Raw genomic sequence first — 13,711 nt, forward strand, 5'->3', positions numbered from 1 at the left:
CATCTTCAACAAAGCTCTTGTCTTTTCCAGCAGCCATTGTACAGCGGGAAAACCGGCTGAGGGTTGCTAGGTAACGGACTGAGCTCTGTTGGGGTTGCTAGGTAACGGACTGAGCTCTGTTGGGGTTGCTAGGTAACGGATTTGGCTTTGCTGGGGTTATATTTTCCAGAAACCAAAAAAACATAAATTTATTGCCATTAACTTATTATTTTTTTAAAGTCTTGGGCTGTTTTTGTTTTTGCAGTAGAGACTCAGACTGAAGTACAAAACGTGCAGAATGTGAGTTTTGCATAATAGGTTCCCTTAAATCGGGAAAGGAAGGTCGACCACCTGCTACATGACTTCAGGTTTTAATGCACAGGACAAGCTTTTATTGTCTTCTGTCATCCTCCTCCATGCTTTTGTGTTGTTTCCATTATTCCCTCCTCCTGATGCCTCACATTGATTTATCCTTTTCTTTTTCTTCTGCTCACCTTCCTCCAGTTCCCAGGTCCTTCAGGCCTCTACGTAATTTGAACCTCCTTCTGACTTTCTCCTTTCATCTTCTGCAGAGACAGAAAAGGCTGAGAAGAGGAAGGAAGTGAGGACAGAAAATGAAGCTTTTTAAGCTATAAAATAATAACAGACAGGCAGGAATTTGTTCTGTTCCCACTGCTATTAAGAACAAAACATTTATTAAGTTTTCATACGTGTATTAGTAGCTGCTATTAGTCCTTCCCACTCTGCCCACCGTGACTTAAAATATTCAGAGCGTCTCCGCTGCTATAATCCCTTTAATCCTGTAGTTTTAATTCATCTGCTTTGTTTGTTTTTTTTGAGCTCTCACTTCTGGTTAAATACTTCAGGAGGAGACGTCGGCGCAGACTCAGCAGGATCGTATGGAAGGATCTACATCCAGAAATCTGTTTCTGCAGCAGCTTGTTGAGATGAATGTTTACCTCAGGAACAGAGGTGCCTTTTCGCTCCATAATCATAATTTTTCTAACAGTTTGTAATGACTTTCCAGAAATGATTTCAACCCTGAGACCGTGAGAACCACCAGCGTAAAATAACGCATGTTCTGGACTTAAAATCTGTTGAAGAAAGACTTTTAAATATGTTTTTTCTTCAATGCCTGTAGATTTACTCAAAAACAAAACCTGCCGTCTCACTAAGTCTGGTTTTTAGGCCAATGTGTAATAAATCAATCACTAAAACTTCCTTAAAGTCAGACTTGAAAGAAGTAGCAGATATGTGTTTGATGGATCCTGGTTATTTCATTCAGCTTCTGTTAAACAATAGGAGTAGTTTCTAAAAACATCGTCACTGTCCTAAAATAAAGGCCCAAGTTGTTCTTTGCTAAAAGTGATTTTGGTGAAAACGAATCTTCTCTTCTTTCTTCACAAAATATGTTTTAGGCCAAAAAAGAGAGAGACTTGTGCAGAACATAAATAATCAAATACAAACACAAATATCTTTATATAAATGGGACCTGATATTTAGTTTCATTTAATTTGCCACTCTTCTACCGTAAAGATCATAATTCACACAGGAGTGACGGCTTTATAATATCTGTTTCAGACACCAATTAATTAACTGGCCTGCCACCTTAAAGTCATGAAAATTGATCCAGTATCTGATCCACAAGTCATAATAACAAGCAGAAAACAATAAATCCACTTTCTGCCTCGCTGTAGAAATGTAGTTATGCCTCCATTAATTAGCTCTGGAATGAGCCAGCCTCGTTATGCCAGCTGCTTCTGTCTTGACAAAGTACTCGATATTTCCTGACCCTTTCCTTCGGAGAGTGAAACATGCCCCCGTGCGTTTCAGATTTACGGCCACTCCGATACTTTGGGGTCACGTGGTGAAGCCCTGCAGCTGTGATAAATGGCCGACTTTCAGCATCCTGGAGTTTGGAAAAAGGCAAGAAGAAATCACGGGTGGGAAATGACGCTCGGGAGACGAGTTTCATTTGTTTCACTTGGGAGAGCCGAAAGGCAAAATCTGGTTTGTACTTCAGAAACACTTGAATGCCACAAAGAAAAGGCAAAGAATGAAACCTTTAATGCATCAGATTGGAAAAAGGACATGATTGAGCACAAACTCAACATAGGAAACAGAAAAGCAAGGAAGGAGTTAAAGAAAGATCAAGCCAGGGCTTGTAAAAGTTTTGGAATTTGAACTTTTCCATATTTTCTCACATCAAACCACAAACATAAATATACTTCATTAGAATTTAATGTGAAAAAACAACACAAAGTGGGACACGATTGTGAAAAGGAAGAAAATTAAAAACATTTTAGTGTGGTGTGCAACATTATCCAGCCCCCCTGAGTCAATACTCTGTGTTTGCTGTTTTCCAGCTGCTAGTCTTTAGGGTTTGATCATCTAGTGACTGAAGTTTTTGCTTCTTTGCCAAACATCTCAAGCTCAATCAGATTCAATACAGAGCATTTGTGAACAGCAGATTCTCTATTGAGTCTGGACTTTGACTAGACCATTCTAACAGTTGAATATGTTGTATTTTACCCCATCGTTGCCCTGGCTTTGTGCTTCGGGTCGTCGTCCTGCTGGAAGCCTCTAATCTTTAGACTGCAGCAGGTTTTCTTCTAATATTGCTCCTTTTCTGGCTCCATCCGTCTCCATATCACCTCTTCCTGCTGAAGAGAAGAGCCGCATGGGAACAATATCAGAAGTGAAATGATCTGGAAAAATAACTTTTTCGTCAATATTAAGGAAGTACTGAAGTAAAACAAGCTCCTGTTTGTTGCTGAAAAGTTACTTGTGAGTTAGTTTAGTTTTATTTCAAGAGTAAAAAAATTTCACTGGAAACTAGATCAAAGATACTTGGTTTGTTTTTTGTATAATTTTCTTTCTTCTTCACAGTTTACTTTGTGTTGGTCTTCCACATTAAATTCCAATGGAGCATATTTGATTTTGTTACTATAATGTGGCAAAATATGGACAAGTTTAAGGGGTGTGAATACTTTTGCACGTCACTGGATATCAGACCAGGTGTTTGCTTACCTGTCCCTTTTCGCTTTACTCCTAACTTAAGGAAGTCGTTTGTGTTTCCCTCTTTTTCTCCTCCCATGTTTGGAAAGGAAAATCCTAGAATTGGTTTTCTGAAGTGACATTTCCACTGCAGCTCTGACATGAGATTAAGTTAATCTGTGTCACAGTGAGGCTGCTCCAGTGTGACAGCGCGGTTTTGTTGTAAACAGCATTACAAGGCGCTCCTCAGCCCTTCGGAGCGCCATGGCTGTGAGGGTAAGACCTGCTTTTATTTATTTTTATTTTTGGGAGCATCACTGCCACAGGTGATTATGTAAAAACCTCCACAGCTGTGAGCAGATGGAGTTCAGCCACATGAACAGCAAAGCAGTACATGACTGCAACATAACCTTCACAGATTTATTCATATAAATATTTAGAACATTTTCCAAGCCGTTTCTGTTACCGGTCTTTATTATTCATTAATGTTAAGAGCAGAGTCAATTTAATGATGCATCTCATATTTTAATGTGATAGTTTATTTTTGCTGTTCAAGTCATTTTAAATCAGGAAATCTGTTTTTGTTTCACATTTTCAAAACCGACACTGTAAAAACAAAATCTTACCAAGTATTTTGGTCTAGTTTCTAGTGCAAATATGTTAGTTTACCTGCATAAGATAAAACTGACTTATAAGTAACTTTTCAACAAGAAATATGAGGCTTTTTAAAGTCAATAATGACTTATTGTTGAGGAAATAGAACTACTTCCATTAGATAATTTCACTTATAACAAAACATTTTTCTATCAGTGATAGAAACTATTTAATCAATATTAAGGAATAATTTACTTTAAGTCAAACTCGTATACGTTGCTGAAGAGTTACCTCTAAATCAATTTTATCTTATTACAAGTTTACAAAGATATTAGGACTAGAACTAGAGAAAAATTAATTTGTGTTTTTACAGTGCATCAGAAATTCTGGTTTGCTGTATGTTTAAACTTTAAAAAATCACAGTCAGATAGGACAATGAATCACTATGGATAGACACATGATCAATATATAATACGTATGATTACACATTCAATAATTTCATTGAACTCTGATCCAGAACTGCACAGCATTCTGGGAGATGTAGGCAGGGAAACTCTAACCGCTGAGCTAGCTAAGCTAGGTTGGTTCAATACTTATTCACGCTTTGGTTGCCTAGCAACAGCCTGCTGGGGAGGAAGCAGTTTCAAGCTCCGCCCAACTTCGGTTGCTTAGCAACAATCTTCTGAGTAACTTGAGGTTTCACCCCTGTGCCTCATAACTGATTAAAAAAGGCTAATCAATAATTATCGACAATTATCGATATCGACTGGTATCGCTTATATCATGATACGTTTTCCAGCTTTTGTTCCGCTTTACTTTCAAACCATTTATACTGAGTCAGTTTGTTTTTAAAGGATCTTCCTAGGTTTTAACGTACATTAAGAAATATCAAATTAAGTATCAGTTTCACTTTATTTTGGTAAATTATTAACATCACACACAGGAGACAAAAACAAAATACTGATTTACAAATTCATAATTTACCAAAGAAAGGAACAGGCTGAAGCCAAGGCGTGTAATTAATGTGTAAAACCAAATTCCTGTCTGTGAAATATGATGAACAGCAGCATCTTTCTGTTAATGTGTTTATTCCTGGCAGCTCCCACGAGTAACGTTGGCTCAAAGCGGTGGATGAAGTTGCCTCATTCCCTTCCTTCAGCCGTGCTCCCCGGCTGCGGCCTACTTTGATGTCCCTACGTTAAATATTGAATGTACATCCATATTTCACTGGCTGATCCCTGCTGCCAGACTGAGGGGCAGGATAATAAACATTGCCAGTGAATTTCACTTCTCTAATTGCTTGGAGTTAATCTGCATTTCCCTGCACAGCGCCTTGACCTCGAGTAATGGAGCTGCCACAATCCCACGGTAAATATAAATAGGGGCAAGGTGGGAAAAATGATGTTCACTGGAAAATATTTTAGCTAGTTTGTATCGCGTTTAAAAGCTCCATCAGGAGAATGATACCTTACTGTTAGATAGTAAAATATAAACACAGAAACTTTAATTCAAAAAAACAGCTACAGCAAAGAATAAAGCTTTAAACGCCATAAAGTGAAACGGACGTCTCACTAATGCTACGTATTAGCATTATAGATTTGGCCCCAGATGAGCGAGTGATAGGTAAGATAATTTCCTTTATTTACCACATTTTCAGCAACGAGGCAATTCAGAGTGCTTTACATGAATTACAAGGAAATAAAACAAAACAATAACCATGTTCTTCTCAAGCAGTTAAGTTTGTAGCTTTCCATAAGCACTGCCCTGTTTTTACATGTTGCTTCAATATTTACACTTAATGTTCTTTCCTCATGCTGATTTATGAAGCGCACCAGTCCCTCCTGCAGCAACAAAACATAACGCTAATGGCTACAGTGGTTTTCTTCCACCTTTTATCTCTAAATGTTATTATGGTGAAAAACTTTTGTTTTTACAACAATCCCAGCAAAAAATGAAACACAAAAATTAACACAGACTATAATCCAACATGGTGGCTGGACAAGACATAGATGGGAGCATATTTACTGAATTCATTCTTAATTCTTAAAGGCATGTTAATGTCACTTTATGCAAACTAAACTTCTCTAAAAACTCTTGCATTATTCTGATATTAATTAGAAATAATCTGAAGTAAAGTAAGGAATTAAATTAAGAATTCACATTTTGCACATTTTTGTGCTTTCATTTGGGTCGTTACTGCTTCAAAAAGAAAAAAACAGAACAAAACAAAAAAAAACAGCCGAAGCACGTAAAAAAAACATTCAGTCGTTTTTTTGAAGATAAATTCATGTTTTTTAGGGTCTGAATGTAAGTGTCAAATCAGCAGGGACTGCCCCGTTACCTAGCAACCACAGCTGAGCCCAGCCCATTACCTAGCAACCACAGCTGAGCTCCACCTTCTGTGGTCGGCTGGTTTTTCTGCTGTACAATGGCTGCTGGAAAAGACAAGTTTTGTTGTTGACTTGCTGCTTTCTGGTTGGTTGAACAGGAGGCTCTACTTCTGCTTTTCAAAGATGTACAGTTGTGTATTTGCACATCTGTTTGCAGCTATTTTCATGTGTGATTGTAGTATTGAGTTGGGGGCGTGGCCAGCTACAGATTATTTGGATTTAAAGTGACAGAGACCCTAAAACGGCTCACTGAGCAGACTTACATCTCATCATCTAAGAGCGATTTTGTGTAAGAAATGTAATGAACTTGTTTTGTATAGACCATAGAGTGATCCTAACCTGTTTAAGAAAAGTGAAACAGAATCATTTTTTATTTCTTTCCACTTTCCAAATAAGGTGGAGAATATGTAAAACCCTCAGGAGACGACTGCAGATATTTGTCTCATTTCATTTCACGCCAGAAGCAAAGCTTTTTATTTAAACACCTCAGAGAGCCTGTGATGTTTAATGCATCAGAAAAAATACATAATGAGCTGTGTGACACATTCAAATGCCTATCAGGAAATACTTTAACTACGACACTGCAAGACGTTTTTCTACACTAGTGACCCATAAAAATCACAAAAGCATCTGAAATTCAAGAGTTGCTTTATCATTACAGGGACATTTAAGTTTAGGACTTGAGTTAAAAATGACTCTCTTCTGGATTATTACCACAAAGTAATTTTTCTTCAAAGCACGTCAACTTTGCTGTTTCAATTTGCTTTAAAGTACAAGTTTTAATTTTTTAAGTACAGTTCCTTCCTTTCTGGAGTGGCAGCATTTGACTGCGGTTTCTCTGGGATCTCATCATCTTTATTCATCTAAAAGCTTTAATGATTTAAAAATGATGACGAATAATATTCCTTTGAATAATAATAGCTATGCTCCCCGCATGCTGCTTCACTCAGTTTAAAAAAAGATGAGGAAAGACTTAATGTACTGTCCGGTAAAATCATGTTTGAACTTATTAGATTAATTACTGACACATTTAGGATGAGCTCCGCCTGACAGACGAAGGAGGATGAATATTCAGCTTTTTTCTGGTGCAGAAATATCCTCATGGTGGCTCCATGTTTAACTCATGAGCGAGGAGGAGACATTTGAGTGAGTTTTGCTTTTGGAGGTCTCTGTCGCTCATCCACAGGTTAGTACTGATGCCCTTCGAAAGCTTTCGAACAGGAAATATGGGAAGCACCAGGAAGGATGGCTGTAAATCTGATTTTAGAAGCTGAATGAAAATCAGATGTTGCTCCTGACTTTCTCCAGAACAGAGAATATCATAAATCTGACATTTATCATAAAATAGCAGCATCTCATGATCTATAATTACAATGTGATTTTGTAGCACTTCACTGTAAAAACTCAAAAGTATTTTTGGTTTATTTTCTAGTGAAAATCTCAAAGAACACTTGAAATAAGGCAGAAGTTATTTACAAGTATCTCTTCAGCAAGATGTGAGCTTGTTTTGAGTCAATTTGTTTTAAATGTACTGGTGCTACTTTCAAACTGTTTTTATTTATAACGTGAAAAATGTCTTGCTGTAAACTGCCTGCGGAACTAGAACTTTTTCATCAAAATGTAGGAACATAACAATAAGCTAAATACGTCACACATTACGGGCACCGATAAGAGGAATCGTTCATCCTCAGGTACTGAATCAGGTAACCCTGTGGGTTACCTGATGGAGGAGGTAACCCTGTGGGTTACCTGATTCTTCCCGTTTTCAGATGATCGGCTCATGTAAAGCTTTGTGGCTGAACTCCTGCCAGGCTCCTGCAGGCTGCGGCCCGCAGTGGTTTCCAGCTCTATCAGAGTTGTGCACAGCTTTCAGTAAACAGAGGTGGATGCAGGCATGAGTGGCCGGTCCAAAAGTTCCTATGGTGTCATACAGGAGCCTCCTCCCAACAAGGATGAGGGAGACATTCTGCACTACAACAGAAAAAATAAAGAGATTCTGACTTTCAAGAAGAAAGAAGTTATATTTTCTTTACCTCAAGGCTGAACCTCTGATCAGTTTTTTCTCATACCCACCCTGAAGCCAGAATTTTGTTTTCTGACAGATTTCTTTGTCTAACATCCTTTACTGTGATTTTGTCATCTTGAGACAACCTTTGTTTGATGTCTCTGGGGATGAGAAAGTATAAAAACGAAGCTTAGAACAGAAGCAGAATAATAATTCAAGAGATTTTAAAGATACTTTCAACTTGATGAGCCTCCAGAGAACACAGGAAATTAACATTTAAGGTGCTAAGTTAGCTAATCTTACATTAATCATGCATTTTGTAATGATGTGGCCTTTTTCTACCAAAAGAGTCATTAGCTGTTGAGGAATGGACTTCACCAGATCCCTGAAGGAGTGTTGTGGTATTGAGCTTCAGGTGAAGCCTCCATATTGGTCCACAAATCCCTGATTGTATTAATATGTGGGGAATTTTTGATCAAATCAACGCTGAAAAACCATTACAGACCGAGTTTTCTGTTTTAAACCACAGCTGTCAATGAATATTGTTTCCAGGAAACGTTGCACCTGGTATAAAAATGTTTTGGTAGATTTTATGTGTTAAATTAAAATTCACATTGATGACAGAAGTTTTCTTAGCAGTGAAACATCCTCTGCTAGCTTAGCTTTCTTAGGGTTGGGCATCTCTGGTCATGATGTGTATCTTCATACACAACTGAGGATAAAGACCCGTTGCATGTTATTGTTGACATCTGGAAACGCTAACAACATACGCTAACAACATGCGCTAACATGTGTTGCGCTAAAATGTGTTGCGCTAACATGTGTTGCGCTAACATGTGTTGCGCTAACATGTGTTGCGCTAATATGTGTTGCGCTAACATGTGTTGCGCTAACATGTGTTGCGTTAACACGTGTTGTGCTAACATGTGTTGCGCTAACACGTGTTGTGCTAACATGTGTTGCGCTAATATGTCTTGCGCTAACATGTGTTGCGCTAACACATGTTGTGCTAACACATTAAGAAGACGATTCTTTTCTTCTCCGTCCGTAGCGGCGCTGCCGCGGTTGAACCGTTATCTAAATGAAACCTGGAGACGAAGCTGCAAAGGGAAAAATAACGCAGAAAAACCGTTAAAGAAAAACTCAGAACCACTTTTTCTTTCCCTTTCTATGACTTGTTGCCATAGCAACTGACAACAACGCCACTACATGTATCAGGATTCAACACCAATAAACACCCAAACATTTTCCTCACAAAGAGCAGAACATTCAGTCGGTTTTACGTTTTCAGGCTTGATGTTTATTTTGTAATTATTAATAATTGATCGCTGTGATAGATTAGCCCTGCTAAGCTAACACGCAGTGGTGATTAGCTAATTTAAACACCTGCTCTCCTGATGATCTGTCAGAGTTGGAGTTTCTGTTGGTAAACATAAATTCTGCAGCACGTTACACAACATATTACAGCTGTCATAGTCAAGCCATCGTAGCTCTGCTTCTCTCTCTCTCTCTTGCTACTTTTTTCTTAATTAAAACTTTTTCCTGATCTTTTTTTATTTCCTTTATTTAACCAGGTAACCCTGTTGAGATCTAGATCTCATTTAAAGAGGGGTCTTGTTATCGAGTTGTCAAAGTGTTGACAATGAGTAACAAAACACCGCATCCCTTTTTCTTTTATATGTCAGGCGTACATTTACGATGTAGCGAGTTATGTTGACAACAGTTAAAACCGATGCTAGTCATCGTCGGCCAGCAGGAAGCCGGGCGGGATCTGGTGTCCGTTACGTCTCAGGTCGATACCAGCTTAGTGATCGTCTGCGGTTGTGCTCATGTTATCACAAAGAAACATAAAGCTGTGTGTCATCATCATATCTTATATGAAATGTTGCAGTACTGCATCTAAATTATTAATAAAACTGGTCCTAGAGTGAAGCCTTGAGGAACCCCACATGCCAAAAGCACAAACGGCTCCAGATCTAACAAATAAGATCTGAGCCAAAGTATCCCATTAACAGACAATAATACCAACTTTTTTAGCCTATAAACATGTTTTGATTGATAGACTAGAAGGTCTATCAATCTTAATGACATTATTGCCTTTAAATGTTTTCTTAGTGAGCAGCAGAGAAATTGATCTTCAGTCTGGATATTCTCCTTGTGATGGAGGCTCATGAGGAGATCCTTTGACAAACTGGCTGTGATCTTGTTTTAGACAATCCAGCAATTTTTAGGTTGTTTTCTGAGTTTGCACACTTTTTATTACTTTTTAGCACTTAAACTGAAATCAAAGTCTCAATCATTTTCATTTTCTACCACATGCGACCAAACTTTTGAAACTGACATCTAATTTGTTGCTCACAGCTACAAAGCCTTTTTCTCTTTTCCTATTTTTCATTCCTGTCACAACCCTTCCTTTTCTAAGAGATCCAGTTCAGTGAAAATAAGAGAGAATAAAAGAGGATGATGCCTTTTATTGTCAAAGTGCCCCTCTGGTTAGTTCTGCATCGGGGTCCCTTTCTGTCATTGCTGCTTCTTTGGGATTTAGCTGAACTGAGGCCAGTTTACAGCTGACAGTTGCTTCGCTGCAGACACCTCCAGCTGGATGGATTTGTGCAGCTTAGACTCTAAGTTAGTTAAATGAAGCCTTGAAGGAGAGTGAATGAGATTCCCAGCAGCACTCGAAACAAAGCAAACAGAGAAAACTTGCCTTTCATTCAGAGAGTAAAACCCAATAGATTCTTTCTGCTGTCACCTTTTGAGAGGCTGATTCTGCAGCAGAGACACCAGTTCAGCTGGCAGATAAAACAATAACGTTTGCTATCGCAGCGATGGCATACTAGCACCACCGTAGATGGAAAAAAGAGCTAATTTCTGCTGAAAAACTCAGAAATTCAGATTAATCTCAGAAATTTTCAACTTTTCAAACTTAGAAAATTTACAAAAGTCAAATATTTTTGACATTATAAACTCAAAATGTAAAAGTTTTTTCTTGAAAATTGTAAAATTTTCTAACGATAACGATAGCTGTGGTAGTGGACATGTTTGACAAAAAGGAGTAAATTTCCACTAAACTGTGTGATTAATTTCAGAAATTTTCTAGAAAAAAAACTTTTCAAACTCAACAATAAATATCTACAATCTGAACTGATGCGAGTAACAACAACATCTGATTTCCCTTTGAGATCAATAAGGCATTTTTGAATTTTAATTTAATTCAAAAAGCTAAGAAGGGTTGGTGGAATCAACTCACTCACTCTTTGGTTACCTAGCAACTCACTCTTTGGTTACCTAGCAACTCACTCTTTGGTTACCTAGCAACAACTTGTTTTGTAACATGAGCTGTAGCAGTTTCAGGTTCCCAGCGTCTCGGTGGCTCTTCACTCCTCGGTGAGCCACGCTACTCGACGTTCGGCAGGAAACTGCGATCAGATCAAACTGGAAGCAGTTTCATGTTTTTCCTCATAACTACTGAAAAATATATATATATATAAAAAAAAAACAAGGTGGATTGAAAGGAGAACATGAGAAACGCCTGAAGAAGATAAAGAGGAAAGATCACAACACTAGTTTGGCAGCATTTTGCATATTTAAAATAAAAACTAGTGAATAGTTATTGATATAAACTGATGTAAAATGTTCATATTGTGATGAAAACAGAAGATGAAATGAAAACTTTCAAACAAGTTCAGAAAGACAGATTTTTATTAGAGGAAGTAGGAGCCCGAATGCTCCGAAAACTGTAAAAACTCAATAATTCTCAGTTGTATTAAGGTGAAATCTGCTGACCGGCTGCAATAAGCAGCTGAGTTTCCACCAGTCGGGTTGGTTTTCATGGAGAAGGAGGACGGACTGATGAGCAGAGCGCTTTCTGCTTGTGTTTCCTAAATGTCTGCAGTGGCGGTAAACAGAGCAGCTGTGTGCGGAGCCCCACATCTCCAGGCGTCTCCTGTGAGACGGCTCCTTCAGCTTCTGTTTTCCTTAAAACCGACTCATATGTTTCTGAGCTCCCCGACCGAGCTGCGCGCCGGTGAAACCTCAGACAGCAAAATCAGGTTAATAAAGATTTAAATGTTGTCAGGCAGAAAATTGAATCTGGAGATGCCTGACGTTGCCTCCAAATGGAAACGCTGGAATAAAGTCAGATTGTCTGATGGAAAATCAATAATTCAAGCATCTTAAAGGTCTGTCAGTGCACAGCATTCACATATTAATTACATTTTACCAAGTTTACTCATGATTAATTGTTGATTCAGTTACATGTTGTAAGTGATTATTGGTATTAAACCTCAACAAAGCCTGGCGTACACCGACTGCTGAAGAAACGGCACAGAATATTTGGACCTGGTGATTAGTATGCTTTATTATTTTATGGAATAAAGTAACAAAGATGCAAGGAGTTAAAGATTAGCAGAGGTTTTTCTGTCTTACTTTTAGGAAATACCTTGTTCATGCCTAAAGGACTACCAGTTTAATTTTTGCATACTTAATGAGGAGGTCATTTGCTTTTTAGCTATTTTTTAGTTCTCTCAAAGTATTTATGATGTTTACATAAATATTAGGAATGCATTGATCCACATTTTTCACCGATGCCGATATCTGGGGTTTAGTATCGGCCGATAACGATCTAATACCGCAAAACAGCTAATTCACTTAAAACGTTTCATTTTTAAAACACAGACAAATTACAGCTTCACAAGTTCAATCAAACATGTAAAACAACTTCAATCTGTTCAGTCAGTGCAGTTAGGGCCAGAACAGCCAAAGTGAAATAAATAATAATGACCCTGAAACTGACAGAAGCTAAAGGCTGACCATCCTGTAAAAAATAAACTGCAACAAACTTTCATTCCAATGGTTCAGAAATCTAAATATAATGTAAAGTAAATCATATCGGGACCGATATTAATATCAGATCAGTGCATCGCTGATTAATATTGTCCTAAATATTTTGTCACGTTTTGAAGGAAAGCGATAAAATGTCCTCCCATCAACTGGACCACAGGGTAACTTTTTCTCCCTCTTCCTCCTGAGACGTTTCTGAGGAAATGCATTTCCACTGATAGTCCTGATGCCGTTTGTGATAATGTTGATGTAACAACTGCATGTGAATCACTTCCTCATCATGCCAGGTTGCTAAATCAGCTGTCACTCAGCCTCACTTTGCAACTCCAGACATAACTGTCACTTTATTGAGGTGATTTATACAGACAAAGAGGCCCTTACAGTTGCCTCCTGGCTGGAATAAATCTGGTAATTTTACACACATACACACACCAGTTCCACACAGTCTCACCTCTAATTTCCCATTATCATCCTGCAGTTTGGCTGAATTATTCATGGGATGGCCTTGCTGTAGGGAGAAAGTGAATAGATGGGGATAGCTGAAAAAATGGAAATTAAGTGAAGAGGTAAGAGAAGAAAAATGCAGAGTGAATTAAAGGTGATAAAAACTGGAAAAATAAAGACTTGTTGAACCTTTTTGAGAAAAATACAGCAGCAGAAAGACGGAGCAAACGACCAGAGTGAAGTTTTCCTGCCACCTTCTTCAAATCTGATGAGATTAGTGTCAAACGTTGAGGGCTTTCTGTTTGTGCCGCAGTCATTTTGAAGATGTTAATAAATGTTTCCAGAGGTCATGAAAGGTCAACCAGCCACACAACTTCTTCAAATCAGGCTAAATTGGTGTCAATCAACTAAGAATGTTTGCGCGGCAAAAAATTTCCTTTGTGCTGCTTTTCCTTTGAAG

The 13,711-nt window shown here is 38.1% G+C and overlaps 1 long non-coding RNA gene across 1 annotated transcript; it reads right to left on the bottom strand.

Moving 5' to 3' along the window:
- Window positions 1-335: 335 nt before the first annotated feature.
- On the bottom strand, window positions 336-8,683 carry LOC107832997 (uncharacterized). Its single transcript, XR_001658707.1, has 5 exons — window positions 8,579-8,683; window positions 8,034-8,124; window positions 7,710-7,931; window positions 2,512-2,642; window positions 336-563 (listed from the first exon to the last, which is right to left on the bottom strand). It is a non-coding gene; the product is annotated as an uncharacterized LOC107832997 (long non-coding RNA).
- Between the last annotated feature and the right edge of the window lie 5,028 nt (window positions 8,684-13,711).

Source organism: Poecilia formosa, unplaced genomic scaffold, assembly GCF_000485575.1.
Source record: "Poecilia formosa unplaced genomic scaffold, Poecilia_formosa-5.1.2 Scaffold304, whole genome shotgun sequence".
Taxonomy (NCBI): Eukaryota; Metazoa; Chordata; class Actinopteri; order Cyprinodontiformes; family Poeciliidae; genus Poecilia; species Poecilia formosa.